The sequence below is a fragment of the Ambystoma mexicanum genome, chromosome 5p (genome assembly GCF_040938575.1).
Source record: "Ambystoma mexicanum isolate Mex_15411 chromosome 5p, UKY_AmexF1_1, whole genome shotgun sequence".
In the NCBI taxonomy this organism is placed as follows: domain Eukaryota; kingdom Metazoa; phylum Chordata; class Amphibia; order Caudata; family Ambystomatidae; genus Ambystoma; species Ambystoma mexicanum.
The window spans coordinates 475,034,208-475,061,568 of NC_090930.1; the positions used below are offsets into that span (position 1 = coordinate 475,034,208).

A 27,361-nucleotide genomic window follows, 5' to 3' on the forward strand; every position below is an offset into this window, starting at 1 on the left:
TGCAATTGTGATTGCACAGTGACATTTGGAAAAGGCAGAAGAGGGTGCCAAATCAAACTATGAGAGGAAATCATCTGTTAGGGAGTATGAAGAAGGTCACCAGCTGCACACATTTAATTTTGCAAAAGGCAGAAGTAATCATGTCAAATTCATGACATCCTGACATGGTCCATTTAAGATTGTGGACAAGATTAGCCTGCCGTATACAGAATAATGACCAAGGAAGGTGATCTGGTTTTGCAACAATTTTTCCATGGGAATCAGATCAAACCGTTCCACCCGAAACACAAGGTTAAAAGGATAGAACAGTCTGGAGAAACAAGTAGGGAGTGAGAAATGTAATTGTTACATTGAAATCAAGGTGAGTAACTCAAACAAGGAAGGAAAGGGGTTCATCAGAGCAGGTCAGTAGGTGTGTAGAGCCTAGTGTGCCTGAGGTCTGAATGAGAGGTATGTCGATATAGGAAATGCATAAATATACATAATGTAGATTTTTATTTGCTCGTAATTATAAGACAAGAGGAGTTTTAAATGAAAACATATTTTTGCTTAATACTCAACCTGTCTGTCCCCCTCCTCTGGGTTATATTTGCTAACTCGTTTCCTTCATCAGCATATCCTGGATCTGGGTGTCCATGGACAAGGCAGCGGGATGGAGAAAGGAATCCCAGGGACCTAAAGGGGGGAAACATGGAAGGAGATTTGCGGGTGAAGGAGAGAAATCCAGATGGCGAAATGGAAAGTAGCCTGGTTGTGATGTACTTTGTGATATGGACGCAGGCCTCTCCTGCGAACAAACTAAATCTACAAGACTGTCGGGGCAAGCGTTAGGCCTTTTTCTTCTGTAATTGGTTATTTATAACACGCTTAATACCCAGAGATTACTAAGCGTGGACCCGGGGATCGAACCTGTGTTGCACTGCATCGTCTTGCTTCAAAGGTGAGTGCATTTCTCCTGAGCAATCCTCCCAGTCCTTGGGGCTGGGAAGATTGATATGTCACTGCCGGGTCTCACATAGTCAATTCTATTATGAAGAAGCGTTAATTTTCTCTTTCTTTCCTATTACTATAATTCTTTCATGATATCCTCATTTTTAAATTCGTTCTTCCTGTTCTGCTTTTGACCTATGGACTAGTGTTGCTAATTTCTTTTAATCTATTAACAATTATTATTTTCTATTTTAAAATTACTCATTTGCTGACACAATATTAAGCAAATCACATACTCGCACAGTTGATGACATGACTATGTGAATGATGGCTTCATTTCATCAATGGACAATTGATGCTACTTTATTTTCAATGTATGGTCAATTTTGTAAAACAGAAAAAAAACAATTTGCAAAACATATTCATATTGTTGCACGAGGATCACATGGTCTCATGAGGTGTAGCTAGGATTCATGCTTCTGCAGATTCCTTTGTTTAATCAGACCTACAGAAGTTGGGGGGTGTTGGAAAAATGCAGTGTGCTAATTTCAACCATGCACTAATGTCAACAGGGCCACTGATTTCAACAGAAGCAGTCTGCACCACTTTCAAATGATGCTAACGTTGCAGCATGTGCTATGTGTGCAATTTAGGATACTAGTACTGACATGTGGTATTGAGGATAAACTATAGAGGGTTTGATTTGGGGGCTTCAAGCCATGACATATTAATATAGCAGCATGTGCATGGAAAGCTTTGCTTGTTAAACCGTGTAGTTGTGAGGATTAGATTCAGAAAATAAAAATTGAGAAATTAAAGGGTGATATGAACAGAGTGGCAAATGTGAGGGTCTTGGAAAAATAAATGTCCATTGTTACAGCAGAGCAAAAGCAGGTAGAAGGGACAGCATGTAACATTTTCTTCTGCAGTGCAGTAAGATATGGGCGGAGTTTGCCAAAAGCCAGAGAAGGGTAAGACGGGTCCTTGAAGACTCTGGTATATTCCCAAACAGTCTGGCACGTGTTTAGTGGCATTATGGGCTGGATCTGAAGGAAGTGACATGGCCAAAAGAAGGTGGGTAATATATTCAGATTCCATATGATCTTTGTGTCCTGGGTTGAGTTCTGAGAAAGGCTTTATATGGAAATACAAGCTGGGAGGGAGGGCTTTTTTGGCTGGTGTGGATTCCATCAGGGGCTGTTGCCTGTTGCCAATTCCACCAGGTTTGTGGGCCGGTGAATCTTGCATGGGGCACTTTTGACTCAGTCTTCCTGCCTAAGTCTATGACCTTGGTTTTGACTGAGCCTCCACTGTCTATCACATTGCAGAGATTTTAAAAGAGCAGGGCTTCAAATTGAACAAGTCCTGATTTTGAGCAAAGACTTGGAGCTGTGTTCTTCGAATTTTTGAAAGACTTTTCTTGTGTGTGAGAGCCAAGACATATCTGTGACTTCAGAGCCTAATTCATTGTGCAAAGCCTGGCAGAGGAATTGAAGGCTGCAAGCATACCCAATATATGTGTGTCTGGTGATGTGACAGGTTTCCAAGCTGCAATGTCCCGAAATGTCCTGTGCTGAAAATTGGGGATTGCTGCCGAGGGCAGCTTGAGTGGCAGCCAAGAGTTTCAGTGCTTCAGTGGATTAAGTATAAATAGGGATCACCAAATAATTATTTTTGGGGTTTCCTCCAAGGGAGTCTTGATTTGACCAGATCAAAATGACCTTGAAGGGAATTACCTTGTTTTTCACGATACCCAAAAACACAGAAGCTTTCTCTATCTAAATTAGTTATGGGAATAGCCATGTTTTTCATGATATCCCATTATTTCTAACAACAGACTAACCTGGCATTTGACTAAAAGGTCAAGGGTTAGACAGTAAGTGGGGCTGATTTATAAAGGTTGACTGCTCCCATAACCATTGAACTGCATGCCTCAATCTATTAATAGTATGGAAGGGAGAAATGGTAAGGGATGTTCATCTATGGTGCAGGCAGTACTATTAAATACTTAATAGTTTTTAGAAACCCCAAAACACTGTCAGTTTCAAATGGCATGCACTGTTTTCTTTTTACAACAAAATGCATGTTGAAGTGATGTCTTGCTGATGGTTTTTGAAATATGTTGTGCATGTAGATGTATCTCACTGTGGTGACAGATTTGTAAGATGTGCATATACAAATGTGATGTTATAGGTTTGTGCAGCAGTCTGTTAGTGTGTGGCCTATTTAATTTACAAAATAAAGTAGTAAACTCTAGTGCTTCTAGTGCAGTTGGTGTAAAATGTGGTGTGCTTAGTGCAGTATAAGGATTATAAACACACCAAATAAATAAATAAATAATATTGAGGCATAGTCAAGGATCCCGAAATAAAGTGTACTCACAAAAAGGTGGCAATAAACATATTTCTTACAGACATCAGTATGTTGGGGAGACCAATGTGATCAAAGGTGCATTATGTGGTGGAGAGGTCAGGAATGTAAGCAATATTCAATCAACACTACAGCTAAGTCAATGCCTAGTCTGGGATGCTGAGGAAAACCCTTTTCGATGTATTTTTATGTCCAGTTCAGTACTCTGGATGACAACCCTTGTATAACACCCCCCTCTTAGAATCCCCCTGACCCCACTGAGCCATGAAGTAGGTTTGTTTTGCAAATTAAAAGGTTTATTTGAAAAATTAAACAATATATATGTGTCACACTTTTATAACAAATTAATATCTGATAGTACACTTAGACATATGATGTGGATCCACAATGGGTAATGTTACAGTGGTACACTTGATTACTTAGGAGTAGTATAGAGGATGAGGTAGCTGAAATGCTTTATGGTTTCAAGGAAATGCAAGGTGGAATAAATGCAGTACAGAAAATAAACTGATTTGGTTTCACAAGAGATAATATGTTCACTTTTCCCCTGGTGGCAATTCACCCCCCCTATATGCAATGCAAGGAGATGGAAGTAACACACACAGTCTTCAGGAATACAATCAAATACAATACGGAACTCAGTTCCCCCCCAGCAAGCTTAGAGGAAACAGGTAGAAGTTTGAAACACAGGCCCAAAATGCTTTTAAATGTGATGGCAATGGATGGGAAAATGTGCTAACTGATTCTAATTCCCTCTAGGGATTCAAGGTGAGTGAGAGATGCTTGTTGGTATTAGTTCAGGCTCACTTTAGCAATGCTCTATGAGTTATTACCAGGTTGCAAACGGATTTTAACAAAGGAAAGAATGGAGCTGCTATTTTGACAAGTGGAGAAATTGAGCCAAATTGCAAAGCTTTAAAATGAAAGTTAAATTTCGTTCCTAGCCCAAAGGGTTCCAGAGATATGGACGATTTAATAAAGGTAGATTTTCGGATTTAAAGTAAAACTCAAAATGACAGGTGACAGCTTGCAGCTGCAGAATTACAGATGACAGCTCGCAGCTTTAGAATGACAGATGACAGGATTACTAGGAGGCAGTTCTACTTAGGTTAAAATAGTTTGGATTAGATTATTTTAACTAAGAGATTGGTTCTGCACAGTTCTGCTAGGTGCTCACAATATAAATTTGAAATAGGCCTCGTCACGGATCTGGTCAACACGTCCAGCGGCGGTTCTCTCTGCTCGGCGGGTCAATCAGGCACCGGTTCTGCTCACAGCGATCCGGATCTCCGGTTCTGCTCAGGGCGGTCTGGGTCTGGTCTGCTCACAGCGGTCTGGGTCTGGTCTGCGGTTCCGACAAAAGTTCTTGGCACAGAATTCAAACAGCTCGCCCGGCTGTGGAATAGTTTGCAGATGATTTTAAGGATGCTGAGGCCTGCTGAGAAGAGTTCTCAGTGTGTAGGTTTAGGCCCTTGTTTTAAGTTCTGGAGTAAAGTTCTGGTCTTTGGACATTGATGGATGTGAAGTCTGGAGTCTCCCGGCAGAGCGTCCCGCAGAAAATGAAATTGAATGCCTCTACCTGTCCCAGCAGTCTCTTTTTATGTGTTTTGGAAGTGGGTGTGTGCGTGGCATAACTGAGCCTGCCCCTCTCTACTTGTCATTGGCCAATTCTCCCCTCTCCCATGATTGGGGGAAGGAAATGGATTGTCATAATGATGAGGTCTGTTTATGGGTCAGAGAATCCTCCCCTGGTCAATTTGCCCACAAATCTATATTTGATTCTAATACATATTTCCCAGATACACAATTTGTTGAAATTACATGTACACATTATATATTCCTTATGGTCCACGCTTGTCCACCTCTGATCTTCCTGGGGGCTTGCATTCAAAAATGAAACATTTTGCGCTTTTTGACTGGTTTACCAATATCGGACATTTACCAAAAATTACACACATGTGCACAAGGAGTATGGACATTAATTGATGAAGTGTCAGATTTTTAACATGCAGACATTTGGAGTAAAACCCTATTTTCCGCTAGCAACCCCCCAGAATACACCACAGGGTCCTAACACCTCTTAAAACGTGCACAGAAAAATCACAAGAATAATGGTATTAATTATATAATTTTGACAGGTACGTACTATGAATTATCCATCTTTTTTAAAATTATGCTCTGGCCCAGATGGGTGTGGTTTAGGTTCCAAAGCACATGGGGGAAGATTCTGTCTGCCCCCGCCTCCAGCTCGGGTGGCTCCCAGAGGCACTTCTCCTCCCACTTCTCCCAAGAGGAAGCCACTTTACGCCCCCCCCCCCCCAATATAACATTTGCCTGAGTCCAGGACAAGGCTTTGTTCAAACTCCTGCAGTTGCCCCTCCCCTAATCTAATCAGAGAGGTGTCAACTCCTTTTGGTGGGGAAGCAGGATGCAGCTAGGCCTGGGAAGAGTGGCTGAGCAGGTTTCTCCTGTCTGGGGTAGTTGTCAGGCAGAATTCAGCTAAATGTCACTTTAGTTCCCAGTTTAAATCAAACTTACAATTTTGACCTATACATTAAATAATTACTTCCTTCAAGTAATTTCAGAATATAGTTTTACATTGTATCCACCTCTTAGCAAGTCTTTCCTTGGTCTGGTTTGGGTTCCTCTGTTCAGTTTTACACAAAAGTCTGGTGGTTTTAAAACGCTGGCTTTCTGATAGTGGTGAGTACCGGTATTGCAACCATTTTTGGGATTAAGAAAATGAATTCCCCACAGTTCTGAGTTGCTTTTTGGCAATCAGCATTGCCATTCCCAATGGTTTCAGGCTACTGTGTGTGTAGCCCAATGGTGGTTTTAGGCAGTGCCCTCCTGTGCTCACAACATAGGCAAAAATGGGTGGCAGCCTATTCTTCATGTTTTCCCTGTGCACTCTCTGGGGAGTTCTGGCCATCATGATATTTTCCATGCCAGTACTGCGCAGTTTTATGGTAAGGCTTGGATGCATGGGTAAAAACATCCCACAGGAAGGACTGGGAAGCATGGGTCTCTTTTGTCCCGGATGTGGAGAGTGTCATCCATGATCTTGCTGACCTGAATGAAGTTGGTCATTTTGCTTTCTATTGGATGGAAGTTGGATTGATATTATTGTAGGAAGCGTTATTGAGAGAGTCAGGTGTGGGCTTCTTCAGCAGCTGGATATTCTTGGCAGTCTTCAGTGCATAGGAGCAGGATTAAATGTTCCAGAGAAAGTTACTGAACTGCCTTAAAAACAACATTTTTTCAAAATGGAGGTCTCAAAAATGTCAAAATTAAATTGGACGTTTTGAAAATACAGGATTGTACCTTTATTAATGTGTGCAGGTTCATCAACCTTACAGGTTCCTTTATGCCCACCATCACTATTCTGCATTACTTTCACATACCACCCACACTGCTGTGTCCTTGTGTATCCAAATAGCCCCTTGGCATGTCTTGATGTGTCCCCCTTAATGCCCCTTAGTTTGTTAGAATTTAGCACAAAAGATCCCTTCAACACAGAGAAGTCACAGGGAGAACAGTCCTTTTAATTCGTTCTTCGGCTTGTGCAGACTTCATCCTCCATACACATGTCTGCTTGTAATGTAAGGGTCAGTGTTCATGAACTAGTTAATCATTGTCAGTGATCAAGAATGCCCTCCGTCACAAGGAGTAATGACTGGCAGCAGTTCTGAGGCACCAGCCACTTTGAAAAAGGCAGGAGTGGAAGGAGGGCTGATGATTGCCAGAGGTATTCTCTATATAGCGATTCATACATTATAAACAATATGCATTTAGATGTGAGGGCAAGTATAGGTTTTGGACGTCGACAGACATTTGTTTTGGAGTTCCGGACACCGACTTTCCCTAGTTTTCTTTAGGTAGGCAAAACCCACCTTAGCATAGGGAAAGTTAGGCTTTTTTCCCCCCTGCCTTTTGAGTTAATACACGTTTATATACCAGACATTAATCTGCTGTCTGTGTCTGCTTCATGATACCTTCACACAGGGAATAGGGCCTTCTGAGTGGAGCCATTTGATGAAATGCCTAGAGGACAAGCACGATTCCCCCACTTGCAATATTCACAGGTACTTACAATCACAAATCCACGATGAACAGACGCGTGTAGACCAATACATACTTTGCAACTACCAATTCATATTAGGCAAACCTTAAAATGGCTACTGGCCCCATCTATGCTTACTAATAAGCCCACTGTTCATTTGGAATACGTTTCTATTTGTCTGCTAAGTGTTTTAGAAAGAAAAACAAGAGGTGCTACTCACATCCAGCATTCAAGATGAGAAATTCACTCCTTCTATTTGATTTTTTGATTTCTATGGAACTTTAAAAAAATACCTGAGCCTGATTCACAAAGCATGTTTTAATGGGGCAAGAGCAGAGGGTACAGCTGGGGCTGTGGTTCTGAACCCATAAGCCATTGTGTCAGCTGAAGCTGTGCCAGAGATTTTCACAGCCCATTTAGGTAGAAATATAAAAATAAAGTCATGTGGGTTGCATTCACAAAGCATTTTCCTGAATCAGGCCCATGTATTTTGAAAAATTCCAAGATCAAAAATGTTTTGAATGTCTGCATGATAATGGTATTCAATCCCACATTAGCAAAAGCTGAACTGTTTTCTGCCACCTTCAGGCAACAAGCTCACACTTCAGCAGGGAGGACAACCGTTCATGCTTGTTGCTTAGCACACAAACGTATTATTTTGTGTGTTTCGCTGCTGCATCTCCCTGTTATCTAGCACAAACACAAACACACACACAAGACTGCACTGAAGTCTTCGAAGACAGGCAGTGTGCTCCTGCTGTCCAACAACCAATCTCTCTCACCGTAAAGATTAGTTGTACCATGAAGCATGGAGACATCATGGATGCAGTACACCATTTTGCCTGCAGCTTGCTGCTCCCATTCACAGGCATCACACTGGGCCCACTGCAAAGGAAGTGTAATAGGGAAGGGTGGCTGGCCAGGATATAAGAAGAGTTGCCATTCTCGAGAGATTAATGTCCTCACCTGCCTTTTGGCTACCCTTACAAAGGTGTCGAGACTAGGAAGGTGGTCTACAAAGGAAATCACTGGCACAGAATCAGATTATGTCATGCCTACCTAGAGCTTATTCTCCTGTAGCAGAGCAGTGGAACCGGAGAGTGTTCTGTCTCTCCTTCATCAGCGGTGTGCAGTCAAAATATAGAAAAAAAAATGTTGAAAGACAAAAAAAAAGAAAAAAAAGTCGAAAAAAAGTTGAATTATTTTTAAAACAAAAAAAATTACAAAAAACGTTATAAAAAAGAAATTCACCCTTTTTTTTCGACGTTCCTTTTTTGATATTTTGACTTTCGACTTTTTGTTTTTCGATTTTTTGACTATGAACCTTCATCAGCATATCTTTAAAATATTGAACGTATCTGGCATTCATGTACAAGAACTGACATCTGACAGTGCCTTGTATTTTTTGCCAATACCAGTGGTATAATATACATCTCTGACATTTAACTGTGCTGTCTACCATTTAATGTGATTACTTGGCATTTGATGGCAATACCTGAAATAGGAAAAGTGTACTTGCCATTGAATGTGAATATTTGTTTTTGATGGGAGAACCTAACTTGCAATTGTTTTTTATAAAGCACACCCCTAGCTAGGAAGCATTGTATATCTCTGAATTATTTTAAGAACCACATTTGAGGAAACGGTGGGATTTATATGGCAATAGGTTTGTGATTATATAACTACTGCTTTGCAAGAGTACAGGGATGAGTAGTGAAACAGGTACAGCCTGACAGGTATGGCACCTTTGCCTCTTTAAAGTTGCATGAGTCACGAGCAGGATACAATCTTTAGGAGAGGGGTGAGCTATCACAGAAGCAGACCAAAAACTTGTACCGTTGAACCAGAATAATAGAATATCCAATCAAGGCTCTATAAACATAGGATAATTTAATTTGACAATACAACGCAACTATAACCCTCCCCTGCAAATGAAGACACAAAGATATGTAAGGAAAGAGGGCTCTCTGAGCCCGAAGACTGGTGCACAGGCAATAATTTTAGCAGAAATGTCAGTCACTGAAGATGTATTTCAAAAGGGATAGAGTGGTTTCCTAATGGATCATAGGCATCAAGACAGTGGAGTCAGCTCGAGATGGTCCAGCAAGACGGCGCTGTCATTCAGCGTTGATCGGCTCAAACCGCGTAAAATGCATGCAGCTGATGAGTCGAATCTGCATCTCGAATCGGTCAAGTCAGCTTGAAGTGGTCAAACAATGTAACGTGGTTCTTCAGTGGTGATTGGCTCAACGATGGTTGGAGTGCAGGCAGGCAAGGGGTTGAGTAAAAATGGCAAGCGTCAAAGGCACTGGCACTTACTTGCTGCCGCCAAAAAGCATCTTGAAGCATAGGAGCGGACTTGAAAATGGATTGAAGCTAGAAAACATTATTCTGTGCTGTTTCATGATGTCGAGGTAGCAGAGGGACCCGTCCCAGCTCTCCAGGTGCAAAGTAAGTCTTGTTATCCTCATTTTCTAGCCAGAAAGGTTTTAGCTACCACTTGCAAGGTCTGCCTCCTCCAATGAGCAGGTTCCCTGTTACCAGAGATTTGATTTGTCGTAGGCCTTGTCCACCCAGCAGGTCACCACAAATGTTCCTCAGGGGTGGTTACACAAAGGTTATTAATATTTAGGGAAGCTGGAAGAATCCAAGATGGTGGGACTCTTCTGTGGACTGATGCTACTCTCGTGGCTAAGATAACCCTGCCCTTTCTTCATTGTGACCATGACAAAGAGCCTCTGTTAATTGTCACCCTGGTGTGAGCTCCTTTGGCCTGGAAAATGCTGGACATCTTGTCCTTTAAAACATTGGTCATCTTCCTGCCCCCTTGCAGCAGTTTCTTTCTACATGGAAGGTGACAAAGCTTTGCCAGAGAGGAAAAAGTCTACTTTGGGTGTACCTCAGAACCAGACAGTGAATACAATGGAGTCCCTTTCACAGAGATCAAAGTAAACCAATATTTCAATAACATTTCACCAAATAGTTTCGGCCAGTATAATTGTGGATTCACAAAGACCACCTTGTCAGACCTAGAGATGGCTTTTTATTTAATGTGTGATCTTCCGCCAGCTTGTATTTAGGATCAGGGTTGACTATGCTTAAAGGGAGATCCTGTGGGTTGAAGCTTTGAGCTCCATCAATCTGCTGGCAGGACTGCACATGTCACTTAGTTCTGCCATGTTGCCAAAGTACAAAGCAGCTGCTGAGAGGTTCCAGTAGAACGACTCAGCGGGGTTGCATATGTGCACTGTGGTTTTCGGCATGGAGCATTATCAAAAGGAGATGGGGGGGGGCAGTTTCATTAGCAGACCTCACTTTAAGAGAAAGATGTACCCATGCCATTTTATTATTTAAAAAAATAAAAAAAGCTCAGATTATTCTGCACTCACAGATGCATTCTGTCACAATAAGGCATGGGATGTTTTGGCCCACGAGGGCAGGATGTATTGCTGGAATACAAGCAGCCAATATTTAAGTATCACACTTGCCATCTGGATATATGACATTTGAGGGCAATACATGGCATCTGATGTGAATAACTGAAAGCTCTTGGCAAGAAGTGACACATGATATGAAAACAGGCATTTGGTAATAATACTTGCCGTAGGGTGCAAGAACCTGACATTTGATGGCAGTATCTCCCATATAAACGTGTATCTGGCAGTTGGTGGGAGGGACTGCCGTCATGTGAGTAAGGGATATGCGAATGATGTAATTACTGAACGTCTGATGTGAGTACCTCGGTATCAGATGGGAACACCTAGCATCCTTTGTGAATATCCAATCTTTGATTGCATTAACTTGGGTATGATGTCAGTGTCTTAGCAGGTGATGTTGATATCAGCATTCTAATATGATGTGATTCAACACCTGTTGGCAACATGTGGCATATAAGATTGGTATCTAGTTTGATGGCAGTACATGATGAACACAGTATATGGATGTGTATGCTATTGTATGGCAACTCATAGGGGTTTCTCATATTTCATTGTGATACCTGCCATCTGATATGACAACCTGGCTTTTGATGGTATCTGTCATATTACATGACACATGATATGATATGGCATGTATTACGTGCCTACACACAAGTGGTTCAAAGATGTGAGCACATAGCATTTAATGACAGTAAATGGCAAACAATCTGAGCACTTGAAATGATAATTGATATCAGTGGCTGATATTTCGTAGTGATACCTAGCATCGATGTGACGGCCTGGCATTTGATTTCATGTCTTGATATATTATGCCAGCATATGAAAAATAAATTCAAAACCTACCTATCCTCCAGGATGCCCAAGAGATAGCATGGAAAGGCACAAGATAATGTGGTGTGGGGAGAGAAAGAGGGTTGTTGGATGAGAGATATAAGCATGGTGTTGTAAGTGTAATGGAAGAGCAATGGGCGGAATAAATGCCTCCTCCAACCGAACTACTCTTTGATCTATAGCTACTGTGGTGAGTTAGAAGAAGGACAACAACTTATTGGTGCCATTGTACTAAGTATTTTATTTTGAAAAGGATAAGGCCTGTCTGTACCTATCACTATGGGTGTTCTCTGCCTATGTTATCAGCTAAGGTGCTTGTCAGTCAGGATTCTCCGAACAAATAAGTCTGTTGTCCAAAAACTACCCTGACTGACCCTCCCACTATACACACATGAACTTAGGTCAGGAGAATGAATCCCTTCTCCTGAAGGTACTTCTAGTACCAGTCTTTCAGTAGCTGATTCAAAAATAGTCTCTCGAAAACGATCCTTGAAACATATGCCACTCTTCTGAGGGTATTTCCAGTACCAGTATTTCAATGTCTGGTTTATGCAAAGTCTCTTGCGACTGTTTCCATGAATTGGATTACTTTGCTTTCTCTCCTCGGGTTGGATCCCTCTAGGGATTCTCTTATTAATCCTTGTCATTGTCTCTTGTATGTGATTCTCAATGTGTGTTTTTATAGTTCCATGGCATACTTTGTGTAATGTATGGTTCAAATGAAAATGTTCTCTATTCTCTTTTCCATATCTTGCTTCCTCTTCAAAATTATTTTTACTTTGTCCAGGATGTCAAATTATCTTCCCCTTGTCCAGGATAACTTTACTTTTTCTGCTTTTCTTTTGGCATTTAACCATTCAACAGTTCATTTTACACAATGATTATACTTGGGTTCACCTTTCCTTCAATTCAACTCTATTTTGGTGTTTGTACTGGGATGAGTTAACTGCTTGCAATAAGGCCTCCCAGATTCCCAGCTACTTTCCTGGTGATAGGAGACTGTCTGTGGGAGCCTCCTTCATTGCAGACGCTCGTTGGATGAAGAGTCTGCCAGCGTCTCTCCTTCTTCGGTGTCTCTCGCCTCATGGTTTCCCCTTTCTTGATGGTAACGCGGCCGTTCAGCCTTCGACCGTACCAAATTTGGTTTCCAATCATCAGTGGTATCGGTGATGTTACCTGGACACTTGTCCCACTGAGGATTCATATACCTGTTCTCGCCACCACCTGTAGATGGGCTCTGGCTCACCTCTTTTCTGGGCTCCTGCTAGCCCTTTCTTTGGCATAACGCGTTGCAACGCTGTGCAAGTTAGAAACTCCTGGGTTCCGGCATCTCTCTCTCTGGTTTGGTGCATGCAACTTGGGGAACTGGTGTAATGCTCTGCCTCTATCTCGTGTCCCACAGTTTGAGACATGTCTCAGCTCATGTGAGGGTGTCCCTCCCTCTCAAATTTTTCTTCTTGTCTCACAAAGGAGTTACATTCATCTAGTTTTTCAAGGATTGGATCTTGGATTTTAAAGTGATATGTCGTTTTTCTTTCAGACAATAATATATGTTAGGATTCTCCATGTCCCAGTGTGGATGAACCACAGTTTCTGGTATTATGGATTCCTCTTCACAGTATGGATAATTCACAGTTTCTGCTATTATGGTTTCCTCTGCATACTTTGTATCATTCACAGGATTTAATGTTGCAGCCTCTTCATCACAGTCTTGATACTTTATGGAATCTGGTGTTCTGAAGCATCCCATGTAGGCCATAGTATGAACCTCCAGAGTGAGTTTCTCACGGGAACATGAGTCCTTGTCCCCTAAGGGGGAGTCTCTCCTGGTGAGGTCCCCATTGCCTCTACCTCTAGGGAGGGTACTGTAGAGCAGACTCACTTCCCTAGCCTCACAGGGCGGGGCTCCCCCGTGGGACGAAGTTCAAGTTCCCTTGATTCGTCACACTACCTTTACCATCAAATACAAGAGTATTTGTTGGCAATATCTATCATGTGATGTGACCAAAAGCTTGTAAAAAATGCCATATAATGTCGGTATCAAGCCAGAAAGCTAGCTCAGGTGCTACACAATCATCATGGGAATAAGACAATGCCACGCTACATGGGGTTGAGTATGGTCCCGCCCTTAGAAGCAGGGGGAGTTCAACGTTAAGCATGAAACAAATCACTAGTATAGTTTCAAAAAATGTAAAAAGTGTATGAGCATACGTGGCATTTGTCTGAAGAAATGGCAATAACTGCAATATGAAGTGGGGCCTTGGGCATTTTATGGCCACATTTGACATTAGATATGAATACCTAAGTGTTTAATGGCAATGCCTAACATGTAATTTGAGTTCCTGGTGCTTCATGGCAGATCTCCCAAGTGATGTGAGTACCTAGCACCTGATATCAATCCATCGCTTTAGATAGGAGTATTGGGAAATGTGCAGGGAAAACCTGGAATACATTTGGTGAACCTGTGATTTTGGAAGGAATGCTTTGCCCATGATATGAATACTTGTCATTTGATTCAAATAGGTACCATACGAAACCATGATACTGCATGTGAGTATCTGTCATATCTTGCTTATTTCTTCCATGGTGTGAGTATGACGACATTTAGTGTCAGAAACTATGATATGATGTGAGTACCTACTATTCAAAGGAAAAACCTCTCATGTGATTTGAGTATCTATAATTTATTGGCAATGCCTGACATGACATAAATCACTAGACTTGCAATGGAAATACCTGTCAAAATGTGAGTATCTGAAATAGACCTCTCAATACAGAAGCAACACAGAGCATACTCTCTCTGCACCGAGCAGTTAGCTTTCACAATGCTTGTTAATACTTGCTATGGCACGGAAGCAGGCAGGTAACTACGGCTTTTTACATATATGTCAAATTGGGTTCCCTGCATCCATGCTGCTTCTAAAGATCAGCCACTCTGACACTTGACGGAATCTTTTACTTAATACATGGGCCAAGAAAAGGGTATAGTTTGATGACCTCTCTGTCCACTCAAAAGTTCTACTGTCAAATGGATTTGGGGAACTCAAGCAGACAATGAATAAAGTGAAAATGAAAGCAGCCCCCCTTTGACTTCGGGGCAAGGGATCAGATAGAAATCTGCTCTCTCTGTGCATCTGATCTTAGCCACAATCCGTGCAATCACACTACATACAATAATCTTCCTCTGTGAAGTGAAATGTGTGCAGAAGGTAAGGGCGCGGCACAGTCAATTTTCCTGGCCCAGTATAGTCTCTAATCATGTTTTTATATGTTTCCATCTGTGTGTAAAACCTATTATTTATGTACATTGCAACATAAACAACACAACCATGCATTGGAACTGGAACAGAGTAGGTGTAGCCAGTATTCGAAACATATTACATATAGGAAGTACTATGATAGCTCCCACACCAGAGTTAATATTGCCCGAGCGGATGACTGCTATTCTTTTCTTCTCTTGAGTTTGCTTCATCCATTTTATGTTACTGCCCTTTCTGGAAGAATACTAAACCTTGTGCCTCAAAAACATCATATCAACAAAGGAGACCAGCACACCAGGACAGTGCCAGTAAAAGAAGATGGACCACAAATCAATAAACAGACTGCTTAATGGCACACGTGTCCGCTCAATACACACATGCCACACACACCGTGGATCACAGATGGTGTCATTAAATATCCAAGAAGGAAAAGGTTTAGTGTAATACTCACAAGGGAGGTTATCATCAGCAATCCTACTATGCCCACTGTGTCCAGAAAGCTGCCAAGTTGTCATCAGATCTACAACGTGACAGATCCTTCAATCATGTAAATGTTCAGTACATGCTGTACAACAATGGAAGAATCTCCTACACTATATGGTCCTAGAATTCACTAAGAATAGCGACACCATTTCTAATAAAACAGACCCCAAATTTCCATCACCATATATTATCACATCATAACTTTGTCTTCTTCACATTCCTTTGTCTAATAAGTGCACTCATGTGCTGAAAGTGCCAACATGATCAAAGCCTCAAACCTACTGATGAAGCTTTTACAGATTCCATAAACTGTACATTCCTCCACATGCCCAGAAGACCGTCACAGAATTGATTAATCTTTCCCTCTCCCAGGTCAAAGTCCCTGGCACATTGAAAACGGTCCTAATTTGTATTTCCTCAGGAAGCCAATGATGGCAGGGATCTATGTAGTGCTTAATGTGTGAGGGTGTTTGTGAGGGCTCAGCTCTGGCACTTATACATGAGTCCCAACTCTCATTGTCTCAGACTCAGTTTGATTATGATGTGGTATTTTGGTAAGTTCATTGTTTTTACTGTCACTCAGTTGTAATCACACATCAAGCAACAACACTGTGACCAGCGTCACTGCATCCTGAGCAGGCTCATTATTGTTCATGAACCTGATGACCCAGGTGGGCAGGACAGTGCTAGTTATCCATTTTCATGAATAACAATCAGTGTGAATGTGGCAATGTTAACTGCTCCTGCTGACCATGCTCACACTCTGCTCCGGTCAGTGTGCATGTGTTTGGTACAGCTCTGCTACTGTAATATTGAGCAGCACTGCCACAGCAGGATGACTGACAACAACAGGACAGTCACCAGCAAGCAACACCAACATAGGGGCATTGCCAGGGAAAAGACCACTGCCAAAGAGATGGCCTGTCAAGACTACCATCTGATACAAAACTATCATTTTGCAGTGTTTGACATGCCAGCTCGTCAGTTCAGTAAGTATTCCTCTTGCATGTATCCATCGGTTTATCAATGGAGGAAAGCAAGTTTGATCAGGTTTTCTGTTTATAGATTGACAACATATTCCTGCTAGACACATGTAAAATCAAAGCAAATTGTACAAGGTGGTGATTTGTTTAAAGAAACACGTATCGTGTATCTTCTTTCTGGGCACAGCTAGTATGTTATTTTGTTATGTTATGTTGACTGGTGTCTGTATATTGCATATATTCCATAATTAGTGCATCCATCATGCTCAGTGAGCCGGTGGGAGGCGTTGCTTTAACCCCGGATATGTTGATACAGTGAGGAGCAGCAGTGATAAGTGTGATTGGGGATTCGTTTGCCCCAATGGGTGACAGGCATGCTCGAAAATATTTGGGCGCTGTTACTTATTTATTTTTACACATTAAGGACCGGGCCTATTAAGCTGCAAACCAATCTCAAATCTCCTGCACATAACACAAACACTGGAAGTGTTTCTTGGAAACAATATAAGAATTCATGATTACCACACACCATTAAATATAAAGGGAGTTTAACAAATATATGAAAAAGTCCCTTGTGCCTGAAATATGAAAATATAATGGGATATGGCAACTAACAGGAACACTGTCCACAGTGCCACTCGGTAACCAGCAAGCTTCATGATAGGCACGAAAAAGAGGGAGGTAAACATTTAAAAATCCACACGGATGAAAAAACATAAAATGAAAGGATGACCTACATTTTCTTTTTAACTTCTGTAGTGGGATACGAAGATGGGTCTCTTATATTTAATTACAAAGTATCCGACTGGGTGCATAACACCCATCACCCCACCCTGACAGGAATTATCAGCAGCTTTCCTCATACAACTCATACACACTGATTTTCCAAAACACTGCACTTAACACATACATTCCAATAGGCCACTAACAGTCTTCCAGACACAGCCCCTTGTATTATAACAGACAAGAAACATAAGGACCGACTCTTCCACTCCCTCAAATCCTGCTGTGCCTAACACATCCATCACTACATCAAGCTTACTACCGTTACCTAATGCATTGCAATAAGCAATTAGCATTCCCATACTTTCACTCTGTGATGCTGTGTCACACTAAAAAAGAGATCATCACATCTGTTGTGATGCCAAGGCTCGCCTTGTCACTGACCACCTCTTAAATAGACACTGGGCCTAAATTAAGAGGTGCTGAGATGCGTGATGGTACCTTGAGACAATTTGCATTGAGCTGCCTTGACATTCAATAAGCTTTTGCAAGATCTGCCATGAGTTCCGATGACACACTGCACAACACTCTGTCTAGTAAATTAAGAAATTAATAATTCGATTCATCTAAGTTTTCTATTAAAGTTGTGACGCAATGGTATGTTAATGCTGATGTATATAATTGTTGAACAGCATGCCGACCGTTTATGTAATTATGCACTGCCATTTGCATTGAACTATCAGCCCATGAGCTTCTGTAAACCTAGCTAGGTTCTTTCTTTTCTGACAAAGTGAACAGCAAGAGTACATTGTGACAATGCCCTTACTGAGGGTTTTGTACTGCTCTCTGGGGATCCACAGGGCTCATGTATGTCCCCTATGCTTTTGGATATTTTCACCTTGCCTCTCTTCGACTTGTTGGATTCCAATCATGTAATATACGCAAACTATGCTGATGACACTCAGTGACTCATCACCCTTATGGGTAACTATATAGTTGACTCCCTAACAATCACCATCACTATAATCTTATACATAGATGGATGATGCTCAATTTCCTAGCCCTCAACAACTCAACTATCATGACTGCTGGCACTGCTTACAAGCTCCGTAAACTGGAGCCCGTATTTCAAAATTTCAAAGTGGCTGAGTGCTCTCTTAAAGCTCTTACGAAGGTAAAGACCCTAGGAGTTATTCTGGATGATGAGCTGAGCATGACCGCTCATGTTAGCCATCTTGTTTCCTGCTCTTCTTATTATATGAAGCTCCTGGTTCAAATGCGCCCCTTCATAGATTCAAGCCTCTGTGCCACCTTGGCATGAGCCATCATTGGGTCCTGCTTAGTTTCTTGTTCAAATCTATGATGGGGGATAGGATAGGGGAACTTAATCACATCCATATTGTTCATAACAATGCCGTCAGAGTAGTCTGGGGCCTGCATAAATCAGACCATGAATCTGTAGCAAGGAAATCCCTGAAGTAGCTTTCTTTTGGGAAGCGCATTGTCTTCCGAAAGCTGCGCATTGGTCATTCTTTTCCTTTAGCCAAAAGCCCAACCCACCTTTCTTCTCTGTTGAGATGGATCCCTGCCAGATGCACATTAAGATCCAACAACTCAGGTTTTCTTCTGACCCCAAAAGCTAAACTGAATATGGTTTTGGAAGGCTGCATCCTAATGGCAGCCCCTCGCCTTTGGGATGTGCTGCATCCAGATCTGAGATCCTCTTCCTCCCTGGCATCGTTCAAACGTATGCTGAAGACTTTCCTGTTTTAATGATAGACCCCTCTTGCTAATTCCCTCTGACATTTCACAATCTTTTTCTGTTTTTGTTCGTCTGTCCAGTCCTGCTCTTCCATGCCCAAGTGGCTAGTTCCATTGCTTTACAAATCAAATAAATATGATATGATAGATCATTTATAACACACCCGTACATAAGTGTTTCTAGGCACGGCAAGACAAGGAAGTGGGGACAGAGGAGGACAAAACAATAATCTTACTAGGCCTTATGTCATTCAGATTGTGCAAGTGTGCGGGTGGGGGGAGAAGTGCCAGGGGATAAGGGGGGAGGAGAGTGCAAGTAGTTTGTAAGTGCTTCGATCGGTGGCTCATAAGTGCAGAGTCAGGGGACTGTAGGGTTGCCGATATATTCCCTTAAGTGGTTGGGTTGCCCGGAGGCGGTGCAAGTGTAACTGATCATACAAGAGCCTGGTCCCATACGTTCAGTGGGTGGCCAGGTAACCAGAGCATGGGAGCGAAGAGAGAAAGTGGAAGCGAAAAGGAAGGTCCTGAGTTGCTTCCGGAACCTTAGAAGGTCCTGCTCAAGTTTGAGAGAGGTAGGGAGGCTGTTCCAGAGGGAGGCACCAGCCGAAGAGAAAGATCTACCACCCCCATTCTCTGCCTTGACCTCTGCAACCCTCCCAATCCCAGACAGAGACTAGCGCTGCAAGGCAACAGAAAAGGCGCATCAGTCATGAGAGTGAAATTAGTATAATAATATTCCGTTATATCACCAAGTATAGGTTCGGTGAATTGTTTATAATGAAATATAGTGATATAAGCCCTTCCAATCCATTAAAGAATTAAAGAAAATGTGAGCCTCCACAAATACAAATGTCACACAAATGTTGCTTTCAAAGTGTGCCTTAATCAGCTATACCAAACATCACATTTCATGTTAAATCTCAGATGTTATACTGAAGTTATTTTGTCTAACATAAAAGATGCATAGCTTGCATATGCCCATGGTACAATACATTAGGTAATATGGTGGATGTCCTGCTTTAATGCTCATGCATACAAAACATCTCCAGTTCATTCTTCTAATCTATTGGGGTTCTTGCTCACATTTCACATGAAATTGAAAACGTGGCACAAAAATGTGATGAAATAAAATAAACTTTTCTGTCTAGCATCTTTGATATCCATCGTACCCATTCAAGTCATCTAACCAGCACTGATGCACATGCAGGCTGGGTGGATGTGTGGATAAGGTTTAGAAGGACCCACCGGAAATCCCAATTTGATAAAACTACTAGTAAAATGTACTGAAAGTAAATCTGTCTACAGCTATCTGTTTTGAGCTTGTATTCCCAATCTCAACAGAACTAACCGGGTGTGCACCTCCAAACATTCAAGCCAAAGTTGGTGCATTACACATGTAGATCGGTTAGTGTCACGGGTTCACCAGTGCAGGGGCAGATAAAGGAAGGAAACATGCGTTTTGGTGGGAACTGTCCAAAGAAACACAGAAAGAAAGTTCATTAAGTTGAAGGCACAGTTGAATGTGCGTGCCCGTATGATATAGAATTCATAGTTACAATGTCTATAATCTGCTGTTTGCATTAAACATTTCACCAAACAGATGCCATGGAGCTTTCAGATGCAAATAACCACTGACATATTCTACAATGTGTGTTGGGACATCACAAAATGGTTCCACGTTTTCATAAGTCTTTCCACAACGCAGTTATAGTCTTCAGGGGATGGGGGGAGGGTGTGTGTGTGTGTGATATTTTATACTGTAATTGGACCCCATTTGTTGAGTTTGAGATTCACAGTTGTCATTCTTTCCAAGATATCCAATGTTTTCCCCTTCAAGAATGCACTTCACTTTATCGGGCTAATCTGGTGGGAGTACAACATTCCAAGTTAGACCTATCTCGAGATAGAGAAACGGCTTCTCCATTCCACTTCATTCAAGCATATGCTCATTGCTGTGGGAACATTAGTTACTAATATGCCTCAAGGTATCACACCGATTCTGTGCCCTAAGAGTTCATTCATGGGAGTATCATTGAAGATTAACACCCGGCAACTCTGCATCCAGGCATGGTGATATCAGCTGAAGAAACTACTTACAGCATATTATTTTTTAAACACGATATTGTTTTGAAGCTTTGACACAGCACAAAGCAAAACATAAAACATAATGTTATTGGGTACATTGCAGGGTATATGTGGATACCAAGAAGCTAGCATTCGAAAAGTAACTGAAATAAAGCAAATAAGGTACAATTGCTGCAAAATCAAGGTATCTCATCCTAACCCTCCCCCTCCCACTTCCCCTATATTTTCACACTTTTTTCCAGATAACCCTGTGCATTATATACACATTTTTCCCTGCCCATGCACATACCCATTTCAGAGGTCCATTTACTCGGTCGGAGGCCATCTGCCACCCCCCACTTTCATAAGCAGTGGATATAAAATAGCTTCTCATATCTATTAAAAGCAGTTTCTCCCCATAGCCCCAGAAGCTACCATTTCGGGTCTAGTGCGATCTCCAGTACCATGACACTGTTCAGCTTGTCAGGACATTTCCTCCAGAGGCTCTGAACTTGCAGGCATTCACAAATAATGTGCATAAAGGTACCTTCCTTTCTCCCCACTTCTTAGACAGCAAGCTTGGTCAGTGCGACCCCAACAAGACAGTGCACCACGAGTATAATGAACTCTATGTAGTATTTTAAGATGAATCAGCCATATTCTGGCATACAACCCAATTTCCCTTGGAAAACATCAGTGCTTCCACCCATTCCTCTGATTCAAGGGAGCCCACATCCCTTCCCCATCTTGTCTTGAGAGTGGTAAGCTCTTTGGTGCCAAAGGTTGTGATGACTTCATGTAAGGATTAGTAGAAATACGCTGCTGGAGTAGATTTGCCCCAATAGCAGAAGATGACGGGGTATCTCGCAATGTTTGGAATCGGTCGTGCAGGGCATGTGATAGCTGCATGTTGTTTGATTGATCACATGTCAGGAGCTGACTGCAACTGTTTCAAGTATGGAACCTCAAGAGCAGCAGGATTATACACACCCTCCCACCCACACAACTATATGTCCCATGTCATATTCATTCTTTTATTACATTATCATTCTTTCAGGACATTTTCTTCTTTGAACATGTATGCATGAACCAAATACAGAAAAATGGTTACTTTCACACGTTTATCACTATAATTATTATTATTATTATTAGTAGTAGTAGTAGTAGTAGTAGTAGTAGTAGTAGTATTGTTACTAATCCTTGTCACAGTGCACTATACGGATGGAGGGGTGCACATGATAGGGGGAATGTAGGTTACACTAAGGTGCTGTTGAAAGAGCCAGTCATTATTTTCTTTTAAAACAAACATAAACTATTTTACTACTCTTTCTTTTCAATGTCAGAGGTGCAGCCATTAAACTCAAACTGATGATGAAAGTGGCTCTGTTGAAATGATAAACTCTTTATTATTTTCAAGTATACAACATTTTACAAAATGTGAACATGCTAGAAAACAGAGGTTTTATATTTAAAATAAAAATGATAACCATTACCTGCCTCCATGTCAAGGTCATGACATCATGACTTTGAAGATAGGTCTTCCTTCAAAGCTCGTGCTTGACCTTATGGAAAAAACATGTCGCTACTCATCTTCCTGATTCTGCAAGACATACATATTGAAAATAGTTAAAAATAACGTAGCAGCCGTTTTGAAGAAAGTGTGCACATTATTATGCATCTGCCACACAAAATGCATTTGTTCTTGATGCATAATTATTGCATTCTAAATTTAGTGGATTTTCCCATTTTCTGGAGCATGTTATTGTCCCTGCATGGCAACTGGCTCTGTCATGAATATGAACTTCAGATAAGTCCAGTCTGAAGTGTGGCTGGGTGAAGTTTAGGGATATGCTGAATCACCTGACTAGTCGGGGATTGTATTACCTGTGTCCTTTTCAATGTTTCCGGATATTTGTTTAAAAAACTAGAATAATTAATTTCAGTGACAGATATTTGGATGCCTACCCCCATATAACGCTTGAGCTGACTGGACAAGGGTTCCAGATGATTAGAGCCACATGACCGCACATGTACCCTTAAGTCTGGCCGATCAAGCAATAGAGACATACTGGTTAAAATACAGAAGAGAAACGCATCTGGTTTTCCAAAGACCAAAAACAATTGTGAATTATCACCATTGAAATCTTCCAACTACATAGGTATAATCCACATTCACTGTGGATATCCTGAAAAGCAAATTAGCCCACCCAAAATAAGGAATCATGGAATAAAAGCACTTGTTTGGCATGAGAGCACAGTGAAGGCACACTTGATATCACTTCTCTACCCAGTTTCTGTGCTGGTGCTTTAACCATGCACATGTGTGTTTCTCTTCCTAGGGTTCGACGTTGTTTTAACAAAATGATTTACTTTGTCGTCATTCACTTTGACAAAATAACTTTGTGTGGTTATTTTCATTTTTTTGTAATAGTGGTTCCTCGCATGCCCCTCCTTTCATGGCCCTTCCTCACCCAGGCCCCACCATTCACACAACAAACCGAACACCTCTTACCCCTCAATAGATATAAATACATGTACTTCCCCACCAAGTTATTTGGTCAAAGTGAATGACCACAAAGTTATAAAACAATGGTATATTCTTTCTAGACATACATGACATCTGGAATGTACAGTCGAATAGCATAACTGAACACACCAGAAGAATTCTTTAACATAACAAATACTTTGCCTAGTATTTCTAGCTATTTCAAGAGATTATTCCATTTAATATTACATTAAACTGGGCTCTTTTTTGCCTCTTACAAGAAGCCAACCTCAATACGAAACCTGTGTAATCAGTGGTCCACAGAAGCTATCTGCTTCCAAAGGTCAACACTGAAAACCAATACAATATAGGTGGGCTAGTAAAAGTCATACATGGTGGAATTCATTGACTGTGGGGGTGTGAAATGGCAGCTTGCAGTGCCTGAAAAGCCAGACTTTACGACCCATAGAGACGAAAGTATAATTTAGGGTGTGACTAATGTACCAAATGGCTGCTATGGTGTACTACGGAGGGTGTTTGGGTTTTCAGCATTCCCCAAGAGCTGAGAACTAGCCATATCTCCATGGCATCCAACAACACAGCCAACCATTTCAAGACTACAAGGAACTGGCAAACCCTACTGCAGCCTAATCCTCTATTGCACCCACCCAGGTCCTTTGCGGGGCCCTGTCTGCACACTTCACTGCCAAAACACAGGACATCCTGTCCTGTCTCTCATCCGCACCCTCCCGTGCACTATCAATTCTTGGGCCCCCCTCGGCTACCCCCACCACGCTCCCTCTGCCCTGTCACACCTGAGGAGGTTTCTAGACAAGTCCAGTCTATGAAAGCCTCTTCCAAATAGGTGGACACTTACCCCTCCAAAACCATCAAGGACAACATTTACTCTCTTGCTCCAGCCTTGGCAGACCTCTGCAACCTCTCCTTCACCATCAGAGTTTTCCCCACTTCTCTCGTGCATTCTCCTGTGCACCCTCTGCTCAAAGAACCCTCTGCTGACCCTTCTATTCTGGCAAACTATCACCCAATCGCCATCACTCCTTTGCTGGGAAAACTCCTGGAGAATTTGGCTAGCTGTCAACCTACCCTCCACACTGATGGTGGTTGTCTCCATGACCATCAGTCTGGCTTTAGAGCATCCAGAGGCACAGACACTGCTCTTCTGAACACCCGTAAAGACCTGCTCTCAAACCTTGACTCTAACTCTCCCTCTGTCCTCATTCTCCTTGACCTCTCCTCTGCTTTCGATATGGAAAACCACAACATCCTGATCTCCCATCTACATGATACACTGGGCATCACAGATCAGGACCTAGCATGACTAGCGTCCTTTCTCTCTGTCTGTCCTTCTCAGCTGGAACTTGGGTCCTCTCCCTCCACTATCACTCTCTCTACTTGTGGTGTCCCCCAGGGATCTAATCTGTGTGCTGGTTTTTCAATGTCTACATGGCCTCTTTGGCCCACAAAATCTCTGCCTTTACCTCTAACTTTCAGTGTTGTGCGGACGACACACAGCTACATTCAGGGTACCCTTGGTTTCTTCCTCCTAATTGCTCATTCCTCCCTGCCTGTCGGCAATTCAGTCCTGGTGTGCTGCTAATGATCTCTGCCTTAATGCCAGTAAGACAAAGATCATCCTCATTGAGACCCGTCTCCCGCTTTCCCACTTTCAGTCTGGATGGCCTACCTTGGTTCTGCACCCTCACCCACCAGTGAGGCAAAAAATCTGGGGGTCATCTGTGACTCTACTCTGTACTTCTCTTCTCACATTTCGGACATGTCCAAACATAGGCTCCAGGCTTCTGCACTCTGCTTGGCTCTACTGCACTTGCAATATGGTCCATGAGAGGGGCAACCACTCTGCACTTAACCCAGGCACCTGCTGGACTGGGTGCACTTGTCCTCCTCCCCCTCCATCGCACTTCCTGTCTGTGCACTTGCACAAACTTGAATATACTATGCCTAGCAAGTTTGTCTTTTCCTCCCCCCATCCCCCCTCCCTAGCTTGGTTGTGCCTGAAATCCTCATGCAAAGGTGCATTTGATGACCAACTACCAATTTTGCCAGGCCTATTATGGTAGTTTATTGTTCTGTATGTCCATTTGCTTGTCTCCTTCTCTCCCCACTCCTTGTCATGCACTTACACTAGTTGAGTTGCCTCTGGCCTAGTATGGTCGTTATTTTTGTTAGATCATTCGGAATCTTCAAGGTGTAAGAATGATGACTGTATTCCCTTGTTCCCTTCCCACCTTGAAGCGCTTTGAAGCACTTCACTTGTCTATAAGCGCTTTACAAATAAACAATTACAATTACTACAACTACAGGCCAGACGGCAGAGAGGATGATTTTTATAGGAGCAAAAGATGGGCTGCGCGCTGCATTGCTGTGCAATGTGGGAGCTGCACAAGAGCAAAGATATATGGGTTTTGGCTTGGTGGCTGCAAATTGCTGGCACAGGACATGACAGTTCCAAAATTCGAAGACGTTATCGTCCCAGCATTTCTATTCAGGTTTATTCTGCATTGTTTCACTCTCAGTGAATCCATGCCTTCACTTTCCATTACATGCTGTACAAAAAGCGATAGCCATTTGCTGATTTCATTAACCTCCACAAGCCCTACTTACCAACAAAGTATCAGTCTATTGAATACCATTACTTCTTAGCAAAGTTCCTTAAGAAAACACGTCCCTTCATAGATTCGCCCTCATCTTGATCGAGGTAAAACCTCAAATTAGGTTGTTTTGGCTTCCACCCCCCAAACTCATTGAAATGAGGTTTATTGGTTAAAATTGCAAACTTATGGGAGTTAGGGTAGACCGTAACGGAACAAATTCGACCCACAATACACTTCTGATTCTTAACTCTGTTAGGGCACTGGTGTCACAGGCTTCCTCCTGCCGGGTGTACTCATTCCTACTCTAAAGGTGTTTTGGGATGTTTCTGCGGAGAACAAACCTATGATTTGTGAAATCCTGCATACATCCACAATTGCTTATGTTGCTCATTAGATATGTGAGGCTCTTGTGAGTTCCAGGGGCAGTCGGCAGAAGGATTCCACACATATGCAGATAGTTCTTCAGAATTTCAGGACGCCACCCATAACTAATCTCAAAAAAGGATTTAGGAAACAATTGAACTGATGATGAATTAATACATATTGCGTATAAGTATTTTTAAAGCTGAACTGGTTCTCCAGATCTTTAGAGGAGAAATCACCTCCATCACTCATGCACATTAATGGGGCTCATTTAGAGTGTGGTGAAAAGGGCATTCCCCCTATAAGTACATTGAATAAACCACTGGAATCGTGGCAAAAGAGCAATTTCCATATTTCCTCTAATCACGAATATAGTGAAACCAAGGTATTGTATGCCAACATAAATAAAGCAAATCTGGTTTTGGTGCTACCATAATGACGGACCAATGGGCCATTAAGTAGTGGTAATTATGTACAAGTGAACGGTGGTGTGTTGGAGGTGGCCTCTAACGTGCTAACGTGCTAACGGTGGTGCTGTAGTGGTGAGTTGAGACATGCAGCTTGACACAGTCTTGCATGCTCGTTCACGTCTTTGGGTCCATTCCTCTGATCTGATCTGAACTGCGGGTGCAGAGAAGATTTGCCATCGAGAGCTGCAGTTGAGACCTACTGGGAGAAGGGAGAGGGGAGAAGAGAGCTGGTGTACAGAGCCATGGCACACTTCTCTAACTGACACAGCAGAGTGCCGGTCCTTTTGGAGCTTGAAGCTGCTGTGGGTTGTGTGGGCATCGCACACAAAGCTCTGATAGACATGACGCTCTGATTGACCCCAGCAGTGGAACCTCTCTGGGTGAGCTTGGTAATAGCATTTTTGTTATCAACTCCCTAAAGTCTGTGTTATTGGTGGGGGGTCTACGCCGGTGCAAGAGTCTGGAAAGGTGATTTTGTCCCCTTTTCCCACTCCCCAATGAC

The 27,361-nt window shown here is 42.2% G+C and overlaps 1 protein-coding gene across 6 annotated transcripts in view; it reads right to left on the bottom strand.

The window, feature by feature from the left end:
• Positions 1 to 27,361, bottom strand: part of HTR2C (5-hydroxytryptamine receptor 2C) — a 4,576,123-nt gene that overhangs the window by 2,545,065 nt on the left and 2,003,697 nt on the right. For all 6 annotated transcript variants that reach the window (XM_069612886.1, XM_069612885.1, XM_069612883.1 and 3 more), the window contains one exon: positions 22,399 to 22,505. The gene's annotated coding sequence lies outside the window, so the exon portion shown is untranslated. The remainder of the gene's footprint in view (positions 1 to 22,398; positions 22,506 to 27,361) is intronic.